Here is an 8,756-nt window from a genome sequence, read left to right on the forward strand (position 1 = left end):
GACTTTATAGTTAAAAAGAGTTCAATATTTTATTTCATTACCAATCACTAATCATGTTAATTAACTAGCAAAATGAACACAAACGAATAAGAGGAACTATATGTCTCTTCTTGGTTCAATTTCATATACACTTGGTATTTCCACATGCTCTTGTAGTCTTCCACAAATTATTCTTGCGCAAATGAAGACAATGAAAGTTGCACTGAACCCAAACCCAATGGGACTAGTCACCAAATCGATATCAAAACCCACTGTACCCGTAACCAATCTTCAAGAGATAAATAGCATGATAAAAAGGAAAAAAGAAAAAATGATTGACAACCAAATGATAACTCTTGAGGAAAAAAAAATATGATTTTTTTTTTAAATTTTTATGGAATCCAAGTGGCTTTGGTGTTACCAAAGGAAAGATGGATGGTGGGAAAGAGAGGAGAGAGATGCAGAAGAAGGACGTTCGTTTTTCATTCTGTTTTGGAATCATATTTAATGGTGTGGAGAAACGACAACATAATTTTTAAGGAAGTTTCAACATTTTGATTTGTGGCTAAAAAAGCAATCCACTTGTGGCAAAAATTTTCTGAGTCAAAACATGTGAGTCATGTAAGATTTACCATCAGACATTCTTTGACTGAGTCAAATACTTCAGAAAGGAACATAGACAGTAAGAGGCAAGTTGAACCAAATTCTATGATATCTCTGCAATCAAGTTTGGGAGAGCTAGAAGGTAGATAGGATGACAGAAAGCAAATTTGTGCCTAATATTCTATGTATGTAAAGGAACGTTACTAGTAATTTTGTCTAAGTACTAACAAAGCACTTTTTTTTGTAAGTTTGTTTGGTGAATTTTGTTTGAGTAATGAATAATGCTAGATCCTTTCTATCTATAAAAAGACCCTTTAAAGTTTACTTAATAGTTAGAAGTGTTGTATATGTGTTTGTAATCATATTTCAATGTTTTCAATTTTATTTTAATTTTTTCTTCTAATATAAAAAATCCTAAAATAGATGTAATTAGTTTGTTAAAGTTGGAAAAAATTAAGTGAAAATAGGCAAAAATTGATGATAAACTACCTAATGAAATTAAAAGTGTTTACAAATTAATAGCTAAATTATACCATAAGTGTAAAACGAAATTTTAGTTATAAATTAAGTTCGGTAAGAACTCATACTCTTAAACAATTATTATATTTTACATTTTCAAACAATACATCTTAAAAGAGATAGTAAAATTAATTATGATTTGTTCTCATATTTAAATTTTTATTTAATAAAATGAGATTATATATACAGGATCTTGTGTTTTAACTAATAATTTGATTATTTTGTCCTTCATCGTGTGAATAAAACACCAAGTAAGAAAAATGAAATTTTGGAAAGGTAAATATGATGAGCTCGTGGAAGAGAAAAAAAACATATTAAGTCAGAAAAAAAATTATAAGATAAAAGAGGTGTTTTTATTTATTTATATTAAAAGTCATTGTAATTTTTATCTAGTTTTGTTTTCAGATATCACTATTTTTTAAATATTCTAAACATTTTTAAATTAAAGCAACCGAAATACTTCATTTTATAATTTTTATACTTTTTTAAAAATTCAATATTAATCATATATTTATTGTAAAAGTATATTTTTCTAAACTTTTTTTCCCTTCTCTCTTTAATATTTTTTAGTATTTTTTAAATCAAATATATATTCTTTTAATATTTTTGCAATAAATTTTTTAGTTATAAGATGATATTGAATGTTGAAACTTATTAAAGAACTATTTATACTCTTAGAATTCCTCTGTAAACCTCACAAAAGTTCTAGAAAAAATCTTTAATAAAATTCAAATTAATTCTATTTGGATCTATTTTCAAACAAAATATTAATATTAAGTAGAAGAGAAACGTTAGTGTGGGCTTAGCATCCCAATAGAAATGGAAACAAATCTTTTGATGGTTATGCATTAGAGATGACCTTCAGTGATAGATAGTGTTCACACAAACTGATTTAAAGTTTAGTTTATTTTATCTTAAAAAAAAATAAGTTACTTAAATTTGGCGAGAAAAACTTACTTAAAACCAGCAATATTGTAAAATTAATATAAAATGACACTAAGAGAATATAAAAAAAAATATGCAGAAAAAAATATAAACAAAATAAAAACTTACATAAATTAAAAACTAAAAACAAGACAAAAGAAAATGAATAAATAAAAAATAACGTACTTAAAAATAACAAATAAATACTAAAAATAAAATAAAAACTAAATAAACTAAAACAAAATAAAACAGAAAATTATAATTATAATTATAAAACACTAACCAACTTACTTAAAAGATACTACCTAACCTAAAAATAAAAAATAAAACTAGTAATGATAAATAATTAAAAAAAATAAATAAAAACTACCTAAACCTAAATAAAACTACGTAACTAAATATAAAAAGAACTAAATAAAATATAATAAAATAAAAACAAAATCAAAAGAAAAATCAAAATAAATCTGAAAATAAATAGAAACAAAAAGAAGAAAATATCTCTCTATTTTCACTGAATCATAACAAATCACAATTGATTTTCATTTCATCTTCAAATAACAAACATATTATAAACATGAATCTTGAGGTCTTTTCCAGGGTTGTAATAAGGCTGGGCTTCCAAAAAATATTGGTTTTTCTAAGATAACAAAATGCACATCTTAAAGAAGAAGAACATACCTACAATTCAATTATAGAGAACATATATGTTATCTAATCACCATTTTCTTTTGATATCACCTTTTTCCTCATTTTTCTTCTAATTTTTCATGATTTTCATGATGAATTTTTTCTTTTCTATTTCTTTTTCTTTTTTTGTTTCACTTTTTTTTTTCATTAATAGGAAAAGATTCTTCTTATTTCCAACTCTCTTTTTTAGCTTTCACAATCAGAATCAACCATTCCCTATAGGTGTGAAACATGCTAGTGTTAGGTGTTGGGGGGGGGGGGGGGGGGGTATTTGGGTAGGCATAGTAAGTGAAATTTGGAACAATAAGAATAGGGTTGTTTTTTAGAACGGGCGCGTAAACCTAGTGGAGGGTTTCTCTTTGACACAAAGGAAGACTTGGTCTTGGGTCACGACAAAGGAAAGTGTGGTTAATTTTTCCTACTCAGACTGGTGCTTGGAACCTCAATGTTGTATGAAGTATTTGATAAATTAATAATTGGTGTTTCTTGTGTATTCTTATCAGGTTTGGAAGGTATTGTGTGTCTTTGCAGGTTGTCTTGGTCATCTCTATCTGGCAGGGTTGGACTGAGGTTTATGTTCTGGACTGCGGTAAGGAAGTGTGTTTGATGTATGCTTATTGGTTTGGTGTTGGATTTTTTATGGTGTTTGAACTGTGGCAAACAAATATGTGGCGTTTTTGGTTGTTGTTGTGTCCAGATTGGGAAGCTGTTACGTTCTTTTTGCAAGTCATCTCTGGTTTACGTACCCTTTTCGTAGGATCGGTTGTTGATTGTAGCACTTGGTTTTTGGTACATTTCAGTATGCTACAAAGATATGGCTTAGTTGTTGGATGTTGTGTCTTGTATTGGTTTGTCGAGTTTGGCACTTGGTTATGGTACTTCAGCCTGGTGGCAAAGACCTTGTTTAGTTGAATGGATGTATGTCCTTGTTTGAGGGTGTGACCTCTTTACTGAGGGTTGATGTAACTGTGTTTGTTGGGTTTCTATATCTTGTACTGGGATTTTATCTTGATCTGTAGTGCAATGTTTATTGGATCATTAGTTGCTAGGGTGCTCGGAAACTTGGTTTTGGGGTTTTGTATAAGGGTTGGGACACCCATGAAGTGTCTCATTTTATTTTATTTATTCTTTGCTGATAAAAAAAAATATGTATTGCATCTATGTTCTCCTTCCTTAGACATGCTAAAGGGTAGAAAAATATATCATCAAAGGTTAAGGTGCAATAATAACAAAAATCTTAGCCCAAAGGGGATACATAAAAAAATGGAATTCTAATAAGATAAAGGTTGACTGTTTGGTCCTGGGTTCCTAATTAACACAAACAAATGCCTCAATCATCTTCATGTTCTTTTATGATATAACAAAAATAAAAATTAAGCAATCACAACTGTCAATTCACCAGCAAAACTCTCAAAAACAGTTTAAGGTTCACAAACTCACTTGGTTTAATTGGTCTCATTCCATTGTCTTGTCATTCTCTGTCCTAATCAATCATCCTGTTAAATTTTCATGTATCATAATTTCAACTAAGTTTGAATAGGGATTCAATCAAAGTTTTTTTTCTAATTTCTGTCTAATCCATCTCACTATTTAATATTTAAATACAAATTCCTTTTTTCATAATTCAAATTTAATATTGTAGTTTTTTTTTATTTGAGAAAAATAAAACTAGAAAACAAATTAAATTAAAACTGAAATTTATTCAAAAAAAGATAATTCAAGACCTGAAACTAACAAACTAACAAAGCAGAAAAGTTATTCAAAATACAAAATAAGCAATTGAAACAAACTAAACAAATAAACAGAAAAAAAATAACAGAAAAATAAAATAAGAAAAAAAATCAAATAACTGAATAGAAAAGAGAATTAGAAAGATAAAACCATATTTTTGCTCAATCCAAGAGAAGTTATCCAGCCTTTTTGTTAAAATGTTTATCTACAGTCTTGCTTCATTTGTTGGATTTGCCCCCCTAAATAATAGAACCTATCCCTAGGTCAAAATACATAACCTGCAAAATGATTAGGAGACATATAGGATTTTTTTTATATCATTTAATTATTTATTTATTTTTAAATAAAAATCAGCAAAGGTAATAAAACAACATAAAACTAAAATGTGAACTGGGTTGCCTCTCAGTAAGCGCTCTTTTAACGTTATATAGTTTGACGCTTATCTCTTTATGGGTCATCTAAAAGGATTACCGTAGTAAGTTTTTCCTGTTCATTACCCAAATAAGGCTTTACCCTCTGACTATTTACAACCCAACTTCCGCGTGATTTTGGTTCTTCTAACTCTATTACTCCATAAGGCTTTACCTCTTTCACAACATAAGCACCTGACCATTTAGATTTTAACTTTCCAGGAAAAAAGTTTCAATCTAGAGTTGAATAAAAGCACAGATTGCCCAGGGTAAAAATTTCTTTCCACAATCTTCTTGTCATGATATTTCTTTGTGCGTTCCTTATAAAGCTTTGAGGAACTATATGCGTTTAACCTCATCTCTTAAAGTTCATGGATTTGCAGTTTTCTCTTTTCCCCAACTGCTTTAGCATCTAAATTTAGTGTCTTTAATGCCCAATATGCTCTAATTCCACCGGAAGATGACAGGCTTTCCCATAAATCAACTGAAATGGGGAAAGGCCAGTAGGAGTTTTAAATGTCGTTCTATACGCCCACAGAGTTTCATCAAGTTTGATTGACCAATCTTTCCTTGATGCAACCACTGTTTTCTCTAATATTTTCTTAATTTATCTGTTAGAAACTTCTCCTTGCCCATTTGTCTATGGGTGGTAGGCTGGTGCTACTTTATGACTAACCCCATAATGCTCTAACACTTTCTTCAATTGGGTATTCCAAAAATGAAACCCACCATCATTTATCAATACTCTTGCAGTGCCAAATCTGCAAAAAATATTCCTTTTAAGAAATTTGATGACTGTATTGGAATCTGCATGTTGTGCTGGAACTGCTTCCACCCATCTAGAAACATACTCAACTGCCCCTAGTATATATTCATTTGAAAAAGAAGACAACAAAGGCCCAATAAAATCAATGCCCCAACAATCAAAGACTTCAATTTCTTGAATATTTTGTAATGGCATCTAATGTCTTCTAGAAATGCTTCCTGTCCTTTAGCACCTGTCACATCTTTGTACTATTGCATGTGTATTTTTAAACAATGAGGGCCAGAAAAAACCTGATTCCAGAATTTTTGCAGCTGTCTTTTCCCCATTAAAATGTCCTCCATATATTGAATTATGGCATTGATATATAATTTTCTTGGCTTCATCTGAAGAAACACATCGTCTCAGCAAATTATCTGCACCAATTTTAAACAAATGATGATCATCCCACACATAATGATTGACATCCTTAAAAAAAATTCCTTTTGATGCCAGTCCAAATTCTCCGGGATTGTTCCACTAGCTTTAAAATTGGCCATGTCTGCAAACCATGACCTCTCTTTGATTAACAGTATCCATCGTATAAGCCTTGACTTAGAATATGCTTTATTCAATAAATATTTAATTGCAGCATGATCAGTGAAAACAATAACTTTACAACCTATCAAATAAGATCGAAATTTCTCAAGTGCATATACTATAGCTAGTAATTCTTTTTCTGTTGTGGTGTAGTTACTTTGTGTTTCATTCAAAACTTTACTCGCATGGTGTATTACTTGAAAAATTCTTTCTTTCCTTTGCCCTAAAATTTGTCCTACTGCATAATCCCTAACATCACACATTATCTCAAAATTAAGTTTCCAATCAGGAGCAGTTATGATAGGTGCAAAAATGAGTTTTTCTTTCAAGATATTAAAAGCAGCTAAACAATTATCATCAAATTTAAAAGTAGTATCCTTATTGAGAAGGTTGCATAGGGGCTTTGAAATCTTGGAGAAATCTTTAATAAATCTTTTGTAAAATCCAGCATGCCCTAAGAAACTTTTGATTCCTTTGATGTTGACTGGTGGAGGTAACTTCTCAATGACTTCAACTTTTGCTTTATCTACCTCCAACTCTTTATGAGAAATTTTATGGCCTAAGACAATTCCTTCTGTCACCATGAAATGACATTTCTCCAAATTTAGCACAAGATTTGTCTCCACGCATCGCTTCAGTACGAGATCAAGATTAGTTAAACAATCATCAAAAGAAGATCCAAACACAGAAAAATCATCTATAAAAACTTCAATGCATTTCTCAATCATATCTGCGAAAATAGCAAACATACACCTTTGGAAAGTTGTTGGAGCATTACATAACCCAAATGGCATTTTTCGATAAGCAAAAAGGCCAAATGGGCAAGTAAATGATGTCTTCTCTTGATCTTCTGGATTAACCACAATTTGATTATATTCTGAATAACCATCCAAAAAACAATAATATGCTTTACCTACCAATCTTTTCAACATTTGATCCATAAAGGGTAATGGATAATGATCTTTCCGCGTAGCTTGGTTCAGTTTCCTATAGTCAATGCACATTCTCCATCCTGTAACAGTTTTTGTAGGAATCAATTCAATTTTTTCGTTATACATAACTGTCATACCTCCTTTCTTAGGAACCACTTGTACTGGACTAACCATGAACTGTTTGAAATGGGATAAATCATTCCTGCTTCTAAGAGCTTTTGTACCTCCTTTCTAACAACATATTTCATGGAAGGATTTAAGCGCCTTGGTGGTCGAGCCACATGTTTGAAATGTTGCTGCGTGTGAATTTTAAGCATGCAATATGATGGGCTTATACTTTTCAAGTAAGCAAATGTCCATTCTATAGCTTCTTTATTTGCCTTCAGCACTTTTATCACCTTTTGTTCTTCCTCTTTGGATAAATGGTTGTTTATGATAACTGGCTTCTCCCCATTTTCTTCAAGAAAAAAATATTTCAAATGATCTGGCAACTGTTTCAACTCTATTTTCTGAGGGGTGTGGGCTTTGTTCAGTTCTAATTCATCAAAAATCCATTGTTGAACTTCTTTTGCCTTTCCCAACTCTAGCAAACATTCCTTGACTTCCTTATCTTCCCAGTCCTCGCAACTTTCATTATCATTTAGGACGACTTTCATCAATGAATCATCTATAAATATTTCTCTGTGATTTTCCAAATACAGGTCATTCAGTGCCTCCATCCTAAAACAATTATTCTGATCAATCGGATGTTTCATTGCTTCAAATACACCAAAGCTAACTTCTTCATCCCGCACTCAAACCTTTAACTTTCCTTCATCCATATCAATCATAATTTTTGCAGTCTTCATAAATGGGCGTCCAAGAATGAGAGGTACTTCAACATCTTCCTCTATGTCCATGATCACAAAATCAACTGGGAAGTAAAATTTGTCTACTTTCACCAAAAGATCTTCTATTATCCCATGTGGATGTTTTATTGATCTGTCAGCTAATTGCAATGTCATCCTTGTAGCCAAAATTTCAACATCCCCAATTTTCTTCAACATAGATAGTGGTGTCAGATCTATGCTTGCCCCAAGATCTAGTAAAGTAAAATTCCCAGGATCTTTAGATTTTTGTGGCAGTGATTTTTGAATAATGGCACTACATCCTACTTCTAGCTCCACAATTTATTGTTCTTTTAATCTTCTCTTCATGGTCAAAAAATCCTTCATAAATCTGGCATATGTACGCATCTGTTCCAAAGCTTCAGTGAACGGAATACTTATCTCTAGTTGTTTAAGAATTACACATACCTGACAAACCGTCCTTCTATATTCATTATGGAGAGAGCATGTGGATAAGGTAAATCTACAATTGGAACACTTCTTTTTTCATTCTCTTTTTCCTTTTTTTTCTTTTCTTCTTGTACCCTCTCATTTTTTTTTCTCTTCTCTCTCTTCACTCTTATTTTTTTCGTCCTCTTCTTTTTTTCCTTCCCTATCAATTTTTCTTTCCTCACCTTTTCTCTCTTCCTCACTCTCTATGTCTCTTTCCTTACTTTGCAGATTATAACCAATCCCCTTTCGTACAACTACTCCACTTCTTGTAGTGATTGAATTAGATTTCTCTCTGAGTTCCCTCAACTCT

The 8,756-nt window shown here is 31.1% G+C and overlaps 1 pseudogene; it reads right to left on the reverse strand.

The window, feature by feature from the left end:
- Positions 1 to 4,890: 4,890 nt before the first annotated feature.
- Positions 4,891 to 8,131, reverse strand: LOC150024763 (uncharacterized; annotated as a pseudogene).
- Positions 8,132 to 8,756: the final 625 nt, after the last annotated feature.

Source organism: Phaseolus vulgaris, chromosome 10, assembly GCF_051622355.1.
Source record: "Phaseolus vulgaris cultivar YP4 chromosome 10, ASM5162235v1, whole genome shotgun sequence".
In the NCBI taxonomy this organism is placed as follows: domain Eukaryota; kingdom Viridiplantae; phylum Streptophyta; class Magnoliopsida; order Fabales; family Fabaceae; genus Phaseolus; species Phaseolus vulgaris.